General features: G+C 35.5%; 1 pseudogene; it reads left to right on the top strand.

Moving 5' to 3' along the window:
- Nucleotides 1–264: 264 nt before the first annotated feature.
- Nucleotides 265–3,825, top strand: LOC129529699 (bifunctional phosphoribosylaminoimidazole carboxylase/phosphoribosylaminoimidazole succinocarboxamide synthetase-like; annotated as a pseudogene).
- The last annotated feature ends 10,428 nt before the right edge of the window (nt 3,826–14,253 follow it).

Below are 14,253 nucleotides of genomic sequence, written 5' to 3'. Positions count from 1 at the left end.
GTACTATCTCCTCTTTGTACCTCTGGTAGAATTCGGCTGTGAATCCATCTGGTCCTGGGCTTTTTTTGGTTGGTAGGCTATTAATTACTGCCTCAATTTCAGAACTTGTTATTGGTCTATTCATGGATTTGACTTCTTCCTGGCTTAGTCTTGGGAGGGTGTATATGTCTAGGAATTTATCCATTTCTTCTAGATGTTCTAGTTTATCTGCATAGAGGTGTTTGTAGTATTCTCTGATGATAGTTTGTATTTCTGTGGGATCATTGGCAATATCCTCTTTATCATTTTTTATTGGGTCTATTTGATTCTTACATTGGAGATGTTTTTCAAGGATGATGCCAATAATGACCCACGGTGGCCTGAAGAATAGCTAATTGTTGCAAAATTTTGCTTCTTTGGATTTGCTATAGGCCATACAGAAGTGGATATCATGAATCATGCTACACAGGCTATTTTTTAAATACTGGAGAAATCCTGGTTGCCCCAGAACTGTACACTGGTTGGAATGAAGACTACATTTGGTGTTGATGTAACCATCCAGTAAATTGTTCTTTCTGGTATTATTGATAATGATTTTTGGGGACTCTGGCCATCAGGGGATTGAAGCCAACAGAAAGACAAACTGTTGTATTGCATCCTCAAAGAAGTAAATTTTCAAGGGATCCAAATGGTAAAAAAAAAAAAAAAAAAAATTGAGTGGGTTGCAGAGAGAATTGTCACTTTAAAAAAATCAGAAGGCCTATGGAAATTTTGGAATTCCATGTGAACTTTGAGTAACATACGCACATAATGGACGAGATGAAACTCTGAAGAGTAACGCTGAATATAAAGGGAATAGCATTTATACTGTATTTGTGGCAGTGGCAAGTGGAAAAAATGGTTTGGGACCAGTAATGTATGGCAGGTCTACATATCCAGTCATTAGCTGTGTTCTTCTTAAACTAGTCTGGAGAACTTAGGATGTGTGATCTTCTCTTCAACTACCCAGTGGTCCCAGTGGTCTTGCCTGTTAAACCATATTTTCTCCAGAAGGATCAGCTTATATTGCTGCTCAGATATTTGGAATAAATAAGCATTAGGCATGGGGAGAACTGCAAGGAATCATTTTGAACACATGGATTCTCTTGAAGCAGGCCCACAAGAAAATTAGAGAATGTAATTTATAAGAAAGAACATCATTGTATTTCTTATAGAGAAAAGTATAAATTTCTAATTTAGCTGCAAAAAAAACAAGCAAGATAAAAAGGTGATTTTAAATTAAGAACACAAATGAAATGCATTAGTGAATAAATGCTTCTCTAGATCCATATTAATAAATATGAACATCCAATTCCTAAAAAAAGAAAATATTCTATATGGGTATTTCATTTATCACAGTGTCTGTATTAGTCCATTCTCATGCTACTATCAAGAACTGCTGGGGAATGGGTAATTTATAAAGGAAATAGGTTTAATTAACTCACAATTTCACATGGCTGGGGAGGCCTCAGGAAACTTACAATCATAGTGGAAAGAGAGGCAAACATGACTTCTTTACATGATGGCAGAAAGGAGAAGTGCACAGCAAAAGGGGGAGAAGTCTATTATAAAACCACCAGATCTTGTGAGAACTCACTCATTCTCGTGAGAACAGCATGAGGGTAACTGCACCAATGATTCAGTTACATTCCACTGGGTCCCTCCCACAACACATGGGGATTATAGGATTACAACTTAAGATGAGATTTTGGTGTGGATGCAGCCAAAACAAATCATTCTGCCCCTGGCTCCTCCCATATCTCATGTCCTCACATTTTAAAACACAATCATGTCTTTCCATCATTCCCCCAAAGTCTTAACTCATTCCAGCACTAACCCAAAAGTTCAAGTCCAAGATCTCATCTAAGACAAGGCAAGTCCCATCCACCTATTAGCCTTTAACATGAAAAGGAAGTTAGTTACTTCCTACATACAATGGGGGTACAGGCATTGGGTAAATACACCCATTCCAAACAGTAGTAATTAGCAAAAACAGAAGGGGCTACAAGCCCCATGCAAGTCCTAAATCCAGTAGGGCAATTATTAAAACTTCAAGTTCCAAAATGATCTCCTTCAACTTCATGTCTCACATCTGATGCAGGAGGTGGGCTCCCAAGGCCTTGGACAACTTCACCCTGTGGCTTTGCAGGGTACGGGCCCCTCCTGGAAGCTTTCACAGGCTGGCATTGAGTGTCTGTGGCTTTTCCAGGTGCAAGGTACAAGCTTTTGGTGTATCTACCATTCTGGGGTCTGGAGGACAGTGGCCCAGTTGGGACTCTGTGTGGGGACTCCAACCCCACATTCCCCTTCCACACTGCCTTACCAGAGGTTCTCCATGAGGGCTCCACCTCTGCAACAAACTTCTGCTTGGACATCCAGGAATTTCCATACATCCTCTAAAATCTAGGTGGAGGTTCCCAAACCTCAATTTTTGACTTCTGTGCACCCACAGGCCCAACACCACGTACAAGCTGCCATGACTTTGGGCTTACACACTTTGAAGCAACAGGCAGAGCTGTATGTTGGCCCCTTTTAGCCATGGCCGAGATGCAGGGCACCAAGTATCAAGACTGCACAAAGCATCAAGGCCCTGGGCCTGGCCCATAAAACCATTTTTTCCTCCTAGGCCTCTGGGCCTGTGATAGACGGGGCTTCTTTGAAGATCTCTGACGTGCCCCGGAGACATTATCCCCATTGTTTTGACAATTAACATTTGACCCTTTGTTACTTATGCAAATTTCTGCAGCCAGCTTGAGTTTCTCCTCAGAAAATTGGAGAAATTTTTTTTTCTTTTTTATCACATCACCAGGATGCAAATTTTCCAAACTTTTATGCTCTGCTTCCCTATCAAACATAATTTCCAATTCTGAACCATATCTTTGTTAATACATAAAACTGAATGCTTTTAACAGCACTCAAGTGACCTCTTGAACATTTTGCTGTGAAGTTTTTCCTCCCAGATATTGTAAATCATCTGTCTCAAGTTCAAAGTTCCACAGATCTCTAGGGCAGGGGCAAAATGCCACCAGTCTCTTTGCTAAAGCATAGCAAAAGTCACCTTTATTCTAGTTCCCCACATGTTCCTCCCTCTGAGACCACCTCAGCTTGGACATCATTGTCCATATCACTATCATCATTTTGGTCAAAGCCATTCAACAAGTCTCCAGGAAGTTCCAAACTTTCCCACATCTTCTTGTCTTCCTCTGAGCCCTTCAAACTGTTCCAACCTCTGCCTGTTACCCAGTTCCAAAGTTGTTTTCACATTTTTGAGTATCCTTATAGCAGTGCCCCACTACCTTGTGGTAACAATTTGTTGTATTAGTCTGTTCTCATGCTGCTATAAAGTACTGTCTGGGATTGGGTAATTCATAAAGAAAAGAGGCGTAATTGACTCATGGCTTGTCATGGCTGGGGAGGTCTCAGGAAACTTACAATTACGGCAAAAGAGGAAGCAATCATATTCTTCTTCACATGAAGACAGGAAGAAGAGGTGCCTAGTACAAGTGGAAAATGCCCCTGATAAAACCATTCTGTCTCACGAGAAATCACTCACTATCATGAGAACAGGATGAGGGTAACCATCCCCAGGATTCAATTACCTCCTACTGTGTCCTTTCAACGACACGTGGGGATTATGGGAACTACAATTCAAGATTCAGAAGGTCACACAGGCAAACCATATCACTATCTAAACAATAAAAACCACCTTGCAAAATCAGTTTGACCCCAAAATTTCATTTCTAAGAAGTGTTCAGATTACACATCATTTATATTACTTCCTCCTGAAGATTAAACATGAAATTTATAGGTGGCTTAGAATCTTTGTTTCCAGAAAAAAAAATTAATAATATAATTTCTTTTGATAAAATAACACCAATAAGGTATAATCAATTATGGTGAAATAATCCTTTCTATAATGCTAAAAAAGTAATTTAATATTGCAATAAACGTCAATATACTGTATCTCAAAAGCACAAGCCATATTTCAAACTCAACACAAAATTGAATCTATATCAATTTTTGCTAAAAAAAAGTATAAAACTTTGGTAAATACAGAATCTATTTTCCTTTATTTAAATATATGTTAGTTAACGTATCCAGGATATAGACTGACAGGTAAGACAGATGATAGATGTAAATACAGATGTGGGTCTCTCTCTCTCTCTCTGTAGATATATATACATAATATATAAAATACTCTTTTTAAATATGTATTCTAAATAGAGTTTTATTTTAAAGACAAAGAAGGCTTTGTTTGTACCAGTAAAATCATTTTTGCAATAGCTTTCTGCAAATTTGGAAGTGAAAGATTGAGATAAATCATAGTCACCTTTAGATGGAGCTGTTTCTCCTTAGAAATAAAGGCTCAGACACATTTTATTTGACTAATCAGAAAAATAAGAATACTTTTTATAATGCTATAAAGCAGTAATGGATTTTTTTAAAACATTTATTCTCAACACAGCTAAAACAGAAAATAATAAAAAAAATCCACTTCAAACTTGCTCATGTTCTCACCAGACTCTAAAGAAATTTAGTCTAAATTAAAACCAACTCACAGTGCTGTTTGGTACATACACAAGTCAGTTTCAGGGATGATATGATTCTGACGATTCTGAAGCTTTTATAGAGTAAATGGTAGAAAGTGCTGTAAAGTGTCATGGTTGACATCTAGAAGTTAATAAAGTTATCTATTTCAATTTCTTAGTTTGAAAGAGCACTCAAGAAATAATGCCATAATTTTAAAGAGACAAAACAAATCTCAGTGATTGCTTTTTAAGTATACATTTAGGAAATAACATGATTGTTGGCAAACTGATTATTAGGTGAGGAAGACAAAACTTAAAACTCAATGAGGACGAAAAATGTAGAAACAAACATGGGCAAATTGTGAGCAGTTATTTAAAGGCTTAAAGCTAATTATGTGTTAATTACCTTCAGTCATTTTAGAAAGACTGACATTCCTGAAGAGGCTACATTAGGAACAGTATTGTGGATATTTCTTTATTTTATTTCCCCATTGTACAAATGGTAAAAGAAGCACGTACAATAAACTATTATAGCAGATTCGTATTTGAGATTTTTTTCTATGTAAAATAGAAGTGTTTTCCAAGCAAAGCGTGATGTTTTCTAAATATATTTAATTTATTTCTTTCCCTGAGGATATAAAATAGACATACATATATGCATGTGCATATACATACATGGAAGCACACAAGGGTCAGGAAAGATTTATGGAATATTGTTGAGCAATATGATCTGACCTCTGTTTAGAAGAAAACCCTGGTAGCACTGTACAGTTTAACCAGACTGAAGAAATGCTATAAACAGCAAAATTCTCTCAGATACTGTTGTAAATGAGAGGTCATGAATGTCTGATTTAGTGAATAGTGAATAAAAATTTAAAAAAGAGAGAGAGAGAGAGAAACAGGCATAAGAGGCATTATTGAGGTAAGAACTGTTATGCATACACTGAGTTGGTAATCGATCATCTGTGAGTAGAATTAATAATGACAAATATAAGTAGTCTATTCATATTGTTTGAGCTAAGTAATACATCAAAGAATACATTGCAGAAAGATAAATTTTGAAGAAAATTGTTTTATAATGTAAGGGTCTGAGGGCAAACATAATAATCTTATATTGTGTTGTTTATTATGGGTTTCTAACACAATTGAATAGAATTAGAACCAAACAAACTGTTTCTGTGATCTTCACAGTTAAGGCCAAAACCAGAAGCATTTGAATTTGACATAGAGAAAATTTCTTATTCAAAGAAGCCTCAGCATTTTCACTAAAAAAATAAAAAATAAAAAATAAAAATTAACAAGCTTTAGGTAACCATCCTGCTATTTCTATGTTTCTCATATTTCTTTAGCAACCTACACCTTTATATATATACAAATATGTAATGGTAAAGTCACCTGATTCCAATGGATATTAAACTTTATATGCTAATAATTTTTCAGTTTAAATGCTCTTCTGTTTGCCTTCTATTTCTAAACCTACTTTAAAAATAGACATACATCATTGTTGACTCATTTCACCCAGAATGAACATATGTATTATTAACAGCTCAATGTAAAGATATTCATGAAATCATATATCATCAAACACTACTTTATAATGAGATAAGTTTTATTTTACACACCACCAATCATTCTGTTGAATTTGTATTATAAAATATATATATATATTTTTAAACTGAAGGTTTTCTCATACAAATTTTAGTCTCCAGTCACATGATATTACATTATTTGGATAGTAGGTGAAATAAAAATCAGTGATCTATATGTTATGTATTCATCTTGTTAGCTGTGAAAATCTGGGATAAATTAGTGAGAGTATTAAGATGTAGTTACAGTCATAACAAAATAAGGTGTGCTTAAATCATCCTGCTTTTCTGGGAAATTTTTTAACATGTATACATAAATGGAGCATAAAGCCAATAAGAAACAAGACCTGTTAATAGAAAAACCAAACTCTGTAATACATTTAAAGAGGTTTATTCCTAGCTAATATGACTGACCATGGCTCAGGAAACAGTCTCAAGAGGCCCTGAGAAAGTGTGCCTAAATAAGTTGGCTTAGAATTTGGTTTTATACAATTTAGGAAAACGGGAATTGTAGGTAAAATTAGAAAATTAATACATGGAAAGTGTACATTGGTACAACCTAAAGAGCATATTTTGAAGCTGAAGGGGGTTGTTTATGGGTTACAGGTGAATTCAAAGATTTTCTAATTGTCAGTTGGTTGAGAAAGTTAAGTTTTGTCTAAGTACTTGAAGTAATTAGAAAGAAATACTTAAGATAAGGGAGATTGTGGAGGTTAAGGTTTTGTTATGTAGATGAAGTCTCATAGGTAGCAGCCTTCATAGGGAATAGTTGGTAAATGTCTCTTTTCAGAATTTAAGGGTGTCAGACTCTCATTTACTCTCTCCTAGATCTGGGAAAGGCATAGAAAGGAAAGGCTTCCTGCATTAATGGAGATTCTCTACGTATGCAAATTTCACTAACAAAAATGGCTTTATAAGGCCATTTCAAAATACGTCAAAGAAATGTATTTTGGGGTACATTATTTTCATTTTTTTCAGGATATGTCATCTGCCAAATGATGCTGGACCAGAGTCAGGTCAGAAATTAGTATCTTATTGCCGCAAAAAGTCTGTTTTGTTAATCCTATGATCTCTGTTTTAATGATAATGCTAGTCAGTTGAACCTAAAGTCCAAAAGGGAGGAGGTATAATAAGTTGTGCCCAACCTCCTTCCGATTATGTCTTACAATTCAAATTTTCAGGTTTCTCTGAGGTTCCCTTGGCCCAGAGGGGTCTGCTTAGTTAGTTAGGGAGACTAAGATTTTATTTTTGGATTACAGATTCATTTTCATTCTTATCTAGGGCACTCCTAAATACCACCTATCACACACTCCAATGCAGCTTAGGCTTAAAATCCAATAGGCATTCTATTCTACTTCCTTGTAAGCCTAAATCTAAAGCTTGAACTCCTGCTATTTTCTGGATAACCATATTTTGCAGGGACACAAAACAATAATTAGCACACTTAGGCTGGGATGGGTAGAAAAAAAATACATTGATTGATTCATTGAGTACAGGTCCTCTTGACAGAAGCTCCTTCCTGGATTGGTTTAAATATAACGACTTTCCTCATTTGTGAACACAGTCCAATCATAGTCCATTTCAATGTGTATTATTTCCTCTTGAGGAGAAGGAGACAGTTTTCTTTCATTTTAGTAACTAATAATCTGAAAAAATATATAAACAGAACATCTGGGTTTTCAACTGTCACACAAGTGGTTTGGTACCTTGGAAAGAAAGCAGAAAGGCTAAGGTTGCATCAGCAGGTTTGGGAGGTGGAAGATGACTGGGAATCATTTATAATAGGACCTTGTTTGAGGACAACAAATTAGCATTAGGACTGATTACAAAAATAACTTAATTTAAATTAGAAGTAAATTTCAAAGAATTACAATTTTCATATGCCTACAAAGCCTAAGGTTAAGCATATGAAAAGATGTACCACATCATATGTCATCAGGGTCATTTAAATTAAAATAACCATGAGGTACTACTACATACCTATTAGAATGGCCAAAATCTAAAACTCTGGAAATATTAATATACAGAATAGTTTATGTTTGAACATAGGTTCAACTTAAAAATAAAAACTGAGCTTTTTCCAATTTGCAATATTGCTTCTTATAAAGTTGTCCATTATTTCTGAGGCCAAAGCTACATATGATTTTCATAAAAATCCCTTTTTGAAATTAATTTTTATGCCCCCGCATGTTCTGATACAGAAAGTCTTTGGATACGCTAAGATATGATGATTGACTACCTGGTTCTATTATGATTTTGTTGCTTCAGAACTATTTTTTATTCTGTTGGCCATTACTTGGAAATATACCCACTTATTAATTTATATTAAATAATTTTGAGTTAGAATAAACATTACATACTCTGTAAAGTTGACTTTAACTACAAATAAAGTACTTTTTAAAATCGTCAGTATCAAGCAGAAAAAAATGTTTCCTCTACCTCTTATGTTCTGTAACTGGAGGACAGTGAATTAAACTGAAAAATAGAGATTAATGGGAGAAAAAGTTTTATATGTATGTGTACAGAAGTCAACCAAGAAGTAGGTGGTTCATTAAATAATTTAACGTAGAAGCTTGTATACCTAACTTAGCTGAAAATGGAAGGGTGTAAGAAAGGTTCTTACAGGAAGAACACGGATCCCTTTAGGGAAAAAATGGGATTTTAGGAGAACAAATGAAACAACATTTTTCTATACATAAATGAGTGGAATTTCCATATTCTTCAGGGTTATAAATCTCTTTAAATAAGGGTTTATGCAGGTTTATCCTTATTCTTTCTGTTGGGAGTAGGCTCTTCTTAAAGAGACTATATGGAAGCCTCATTTTCCAGAAGTTGAAGTTTTAGTTCTATAAGGGAAGCTCAAAAAGGGCTTCCTTTTGTATTTGTTGAATCTCAAATTTCTGCAGCCTAAAATAATTTTTATACCAACCCTGGGGTCCTGAATGGGTCCACACATTAGTATTAGGTGCTATTGGGATATAAAAAATTAATTGTAGATTCTGATTTAAAATATATAGCCTAAAAATATTTATTTAATTTAGTAAACACAATGTGTTCTCCTTATTATATGTCAGATACTATTTTAATAATAATAGAATTATAATTTAATTATACTAAATTTTTATACATTTAATATATTTTTATGCAATTAATTTAATTATAAACATAATTAATGCGACTACTTTGGATTTGGTAACATAGCATTTTCCCAGAAAAATCTTATACAGTAGCAACTTTTAGTATTTGTAGTTGACAAATAAGGATACTGAAATATAGAAAAGAAGGTAATTTGCTAATGATCACATAACTAGCAAGTGTAGAGTAGCAATCAAAACGTTATGATTTGAATGTTCCCTCCAAAACTCACGTGGAAATTTAATTGTCAATGTAATTGAATTCAATGGTGCGGCCTTGAAAAGGTGCCCAGGGCAGGCAGATTTATGCCATTATTGCAGGAGTGGGTTAGTTATTACAGTAGTTCAGGTTCCTTTTTCTCTTTGTCTCATGTATTGTCTATTTCTCTCTTAACTTTCAGCATGGAATGCCCCTCAGCAGATGCCAATACTATGCTCTTGGACTTCCCAGTTTCCAGAAGTTTGAGTAAAAATAGCTTATTTTCCTTATAAATTACCCAGTCTGTACTATTCTGTTATAGCAGCAGAAAAGGGTGTAAGACACAGACCCAGGAAGTTTAAATTGATAGTTGTGTGATACAGTTTAATCAGTTGTGTTGATTAAGCTCTAATGCCTATCATGTTACACAGTGGCAACAGAAAGTATGTGCAAATTTTTAAAATACTACAAACTTAGTAAAATACTAATTATTACGTAGCTAAAATCAAAAGCAGCTATTAGAACTGGTTTTAAGTCTCCAAAAAGTTAACAAAAACTACCTGAGTAGTGTTCGGGAAATTTAATTTAAACCAAAATGTTCTCCCAACCCAGAAAACCTCTCCAAAAAGGTAATAGAGAAGGAAAAGAGTTTTCTTATTGAATAAGCATTAAAGCAGAATGTGATGTCCATCACAGGCAATCTTTTAAGAAATTTTAAGACAGAAAGGAATCTCACCCCCTTATGCAGCCAAACAGACACAACCCACTGTATACATGTTTTTCAGATAAATAATAATGTTTTCAAATAAGAGGACTTAACATCTTTTGTTACACATAGTTTGTCTTAACTTTATCATGGTAATTGGAGAGACCCCTGTGTTGGCTTTACCCTGAGAAGAAATAAACTTACTGCAAATTGGAGCAAAATACCCACTGAAGTTCGCCTCTTGTCCCCCCAGAGAAAGTGGGAAATATGAGCACTATCTCCCTTGATGTTTGCATTTCAGAACGATGGATACAAGTTCCTTGTGGAAACATTCCTTAGTTGTGAGACTGGGAAGAGGCTAAAATATTTCAGAACTTTGGATACAAGTTCCTTGAGGAAATATTCCTGAATTGTGAGACTGGGAAGAGTATCACATATTCATTATAAAATTCACAAATATTTGAGAAGGACAGAGAAAGAAATTCGGAAACAAAGCTTTGGGAAGAAGCATCTGCCCTTATTTTCATGAGGGAGCATTCAGTCTCTTATTCTTAAATTTTTGTCTGCCTTTATACTGAAAATAATTTTCTAAGCCAACTAATCAATGCCTGTTCTTTTCTTCTCAAAGTCAGTCAATGAGGGATAGCCTCATTCTGATAAACATCCCTTGAAGTGTCAATAAAAAAATAAGTTTCATCTAAGTAACAAAGTTTCTACAGATTATGACAAGCTAATCACACCGCTGATTTCCAGTCAATCCTTGTACTCCATACTTCTTCAAAACTATCCAAGATTAGCTATCTGCTCTGCTTGGGGAGATGGTGTCTGATGAGCAGATCACTCCCTTACTGTAGAAAGTGTAAACTCCACTTTGTTATGTTTTCAGATCATGAATGATAGTTCTATCCTCCTTTGACATACAGTGTAGAAAGTAGAAATGATGAGAAACAATCTTTATTTTTATTTATTTTTTCAAAGTGACCCAACTGAATCAGCAGATCCGAGATAAATTATTCCCATAGTGGTACTACGGTGCTACAGAGTATCAAGATCCAGTGTAAATCATGCAAAGAAAATAGCAATAGTCATATCCTCATAATTCTTGGACACTAACTAGAAAGAGAAAGAAAACAAAGAAATAAGAGTATTATAGTTCTTAATACATAGCAGGCATATTGTTATATATTTCAAATTTAATCCTCACTATCCTCACTGCAACCTTCTTCGAAGCTTTCTGTTTTATTTTACACACACACACGTCCACACACAAATACACACACACAAGTCTTGAGCTGTATGACATTTTGATCAATGATGGATTGCATTATGATGGTGGTCACATAAGATTATAAGAGAACTGAAGCTGAAAAATTGCCATCACCTGGTGAGATTATAGCCATCCTAATGTCATAGCACAACACATCACTCACTTGTTTGTGGTGGTGCTGGTATAAACAAACCTATTGCACTGCCAGTCAAGAATAGCACATACAATTATGTATGGTGTATGGTACATAACACTTGATAATAAACAACTGTTTTATTGGTATATGTATTTACAATACTATACTTCTTTTTTTTTTTTTTTTTTTTTTTTGAGGCGGAGTTTCACTCTTGTTGCCCAGGCTGGAGTGCAATGGCGTGATCTCGGCTCACTGCAACCTCCGCCTTCCAGGTTCAAGTAATTCTCCTGCCTCAGCCTCACGAGTAGCTGGGACTACAGACGCCCGGCACCACACCCAGCTAATTTTTTGTATTTTTAGTAGAGACGAGGTTTCACTATGTTGGACAGGCTGGTCTTGAGCTCCTGACCCAGGCAATCCACCCACCTCGGACTCCCAAAGTGCTGGGATTACAGGCATGAACCACCACGCCTGGCCAGTACTATACTTTTAATTGTTATTTTAGAGTATACTTCTTCTACTTGTAAAAAGAAAAAATGTTAACTATAAAACATCCTCAGGCAGGTCCATCGGGAGGTATTCCAGAGAAATGCATTGTTATCATAGATGACAGATCTATGAATATTATTGCTCATGTAGCCCTTCCAGTGGGACAAGATGTGGAGTAAGATAGTAATATTGATAATCTTGACCCTGTGTAGGCCAAGGCTAAAGTGTAAGTTTTTGTCTTCATTTTTAACAAAAATATTTTTAAAAGTTCAAAAAAATTTTAAAGCTTGTAAAATAAGGATCTAAAGAAAAAAACTTTTTATACAGTTTTACAGAATGTTTGTGTCTTAAGCAAAGTGTTTATAAGTGTCAAAATTCTTTTTTAATTTAAATCTTTCTGCCAAGCATGGTGGCTCACGCCTGTCATCCCAGCACTTTGGGAGGCCGAGGTGGGTGGATCACCTGAGGTCAGGAGTTCGAGACCAGCCTGACCAACATGGTGAAACCCTGTCTCTACTAAATACAAAAAAATTAGTAGGGTGTGGTGATGCATGCCTGTAATCCCAGCTAATTGGGAGGCTGAGGCAGGAGAATCACTTGAACTCGAGAGGTAGAGGTTGCAGTGAGTTGAGACTGAGCCATTGCACTCCAGCCTGGGCAACAAGAGTGAAATTCTGTCTCTAAAAACAACAACAAAAACTTTCTAAAGTAAGAAACTTACTGTAAGCTAAGGTTAATTTATTGTGGAACAAAAATAAAATTTAAATAAAGTTAGCATGGCTTAAGTGTACATAAAGTTACAAGAGAATACAGTAGTGTCCAAGGCCTTCACATTCACTTAACTAATTTATTGACTCACCTAGAGCAGCTTGTCATCCTGCAAACTTCATTCATAGTAAGTACCCTATGCAGGTGTAACATTTTAAAATCTTTATACCATATTTTTTACTGTACTTTCCCTGTTTTTAGATACACAATACTGACCATTATAATTACCTATTATATTCAGTACAGTAACATTCTGCACAAATTTGAAACCTAGGAGAAATAGGGCTATACAGTATAGTTTAGGTGTGTAGTAGGCTGTACCACCTAGGTTTGTGTAAATACACTCTGATTTTCACACAACAACAAAATCACAAAATCACCTAATGAAGCATTTCTCCAAAAGTATCCCTGTTTTTTACCTATATAACACTGTATGTATATAATATATGTTATATATATATTTGTTATATACATATACATCATCTATTATCTCACTCGTCAGAGACTGAGCCAATATTACATACCAGGTTTGTCTGAGCCAGAGTTCAATACACAACATTGCTTTAACAGTCATATAAAAATAACATAGTAATATTATTGAGGGAGGAAAAAAGGAAAACTTAGTTGGGCAGACAGCGAAAAGCTGGTCTTTGGCAAAACTCCTTTAAACAGAGAAACAACATGAAAAATCAGGCTGCAGTCACAGATAGGGTAATTTGCACTAATCCTCAGCTCACTCAGATAAAGGAACAAGGCCCAACATAGAAATGCCATTTTCCTTTGTATAACCCATGGGTTTCCAGGAAATAGTCTCTTTTCATTTTATGGGCATGTACATGGTGGGCTCCTGTGGATTCTGGTGGGCACTTTCCTTTTATTTTCTGGACATGCTTTGGACTGTGAGCGGAGCCACTATGAATCATCACTTCAGCTAATGATTGGTCCCAGACCAAGGTACAGGCCAAACTTTCACTTCAACTCCTGATTGGTCCCAGGCCAAGGTCCTGGGCTAAGCTTTTACTTCACCTACTGATTGGTCCCATGCCAAGGCCCCCAGCCAAGCTGAGTAGGCTTCCTTTAAGATCAGTCAGTATTTCCTTCTCCTCCCAGTCCATAAAAACCCCAGACCCTGACTTAAAGTGGACAACCTTCTTCCTGGCCTGCTGTCCTTGGTGGAAAACTTTCTTCTTTTGCTTATAAACTTTCACGCCAACTTCATTTTTTGTGTCCACAGTCCTTAATTCTCTTGGTCATGAGACAAATAACTCTCAGTGATACTTCACAAAGAGAGACTGCTACATTTTGGTGCACTGGTGAAATTGTAACATTATTTAACCCTAAACTTGAACTTTATCAATTTTCTGGCATAATTGTCAAATAAGAAAAAGATTATTTATCTTAAGATTCACTAAGAGAAGTGT

This window comes from Gorilla gorilla, chromosome X (genome assembly GCF_029281585.2).
Source record: "Gorilla gorilla gorilla isolate KB3781 chromosome X, NHGRI_mGorGor1-v2.1_pri, whole genome shotgun sequence".
In the NCBI taxonomy this organism is placed as follows: Eukaryota; Metazoa; Chordata; class Mammalia; order Primates; family Hominidae; genus Gorilla; species Gorilla gorilla.
The sequence above is the reverse complement of the archived record's forward strand: the minus strand, read 5'-3'. Positions and strand labels throughout refer to the sequence as shown.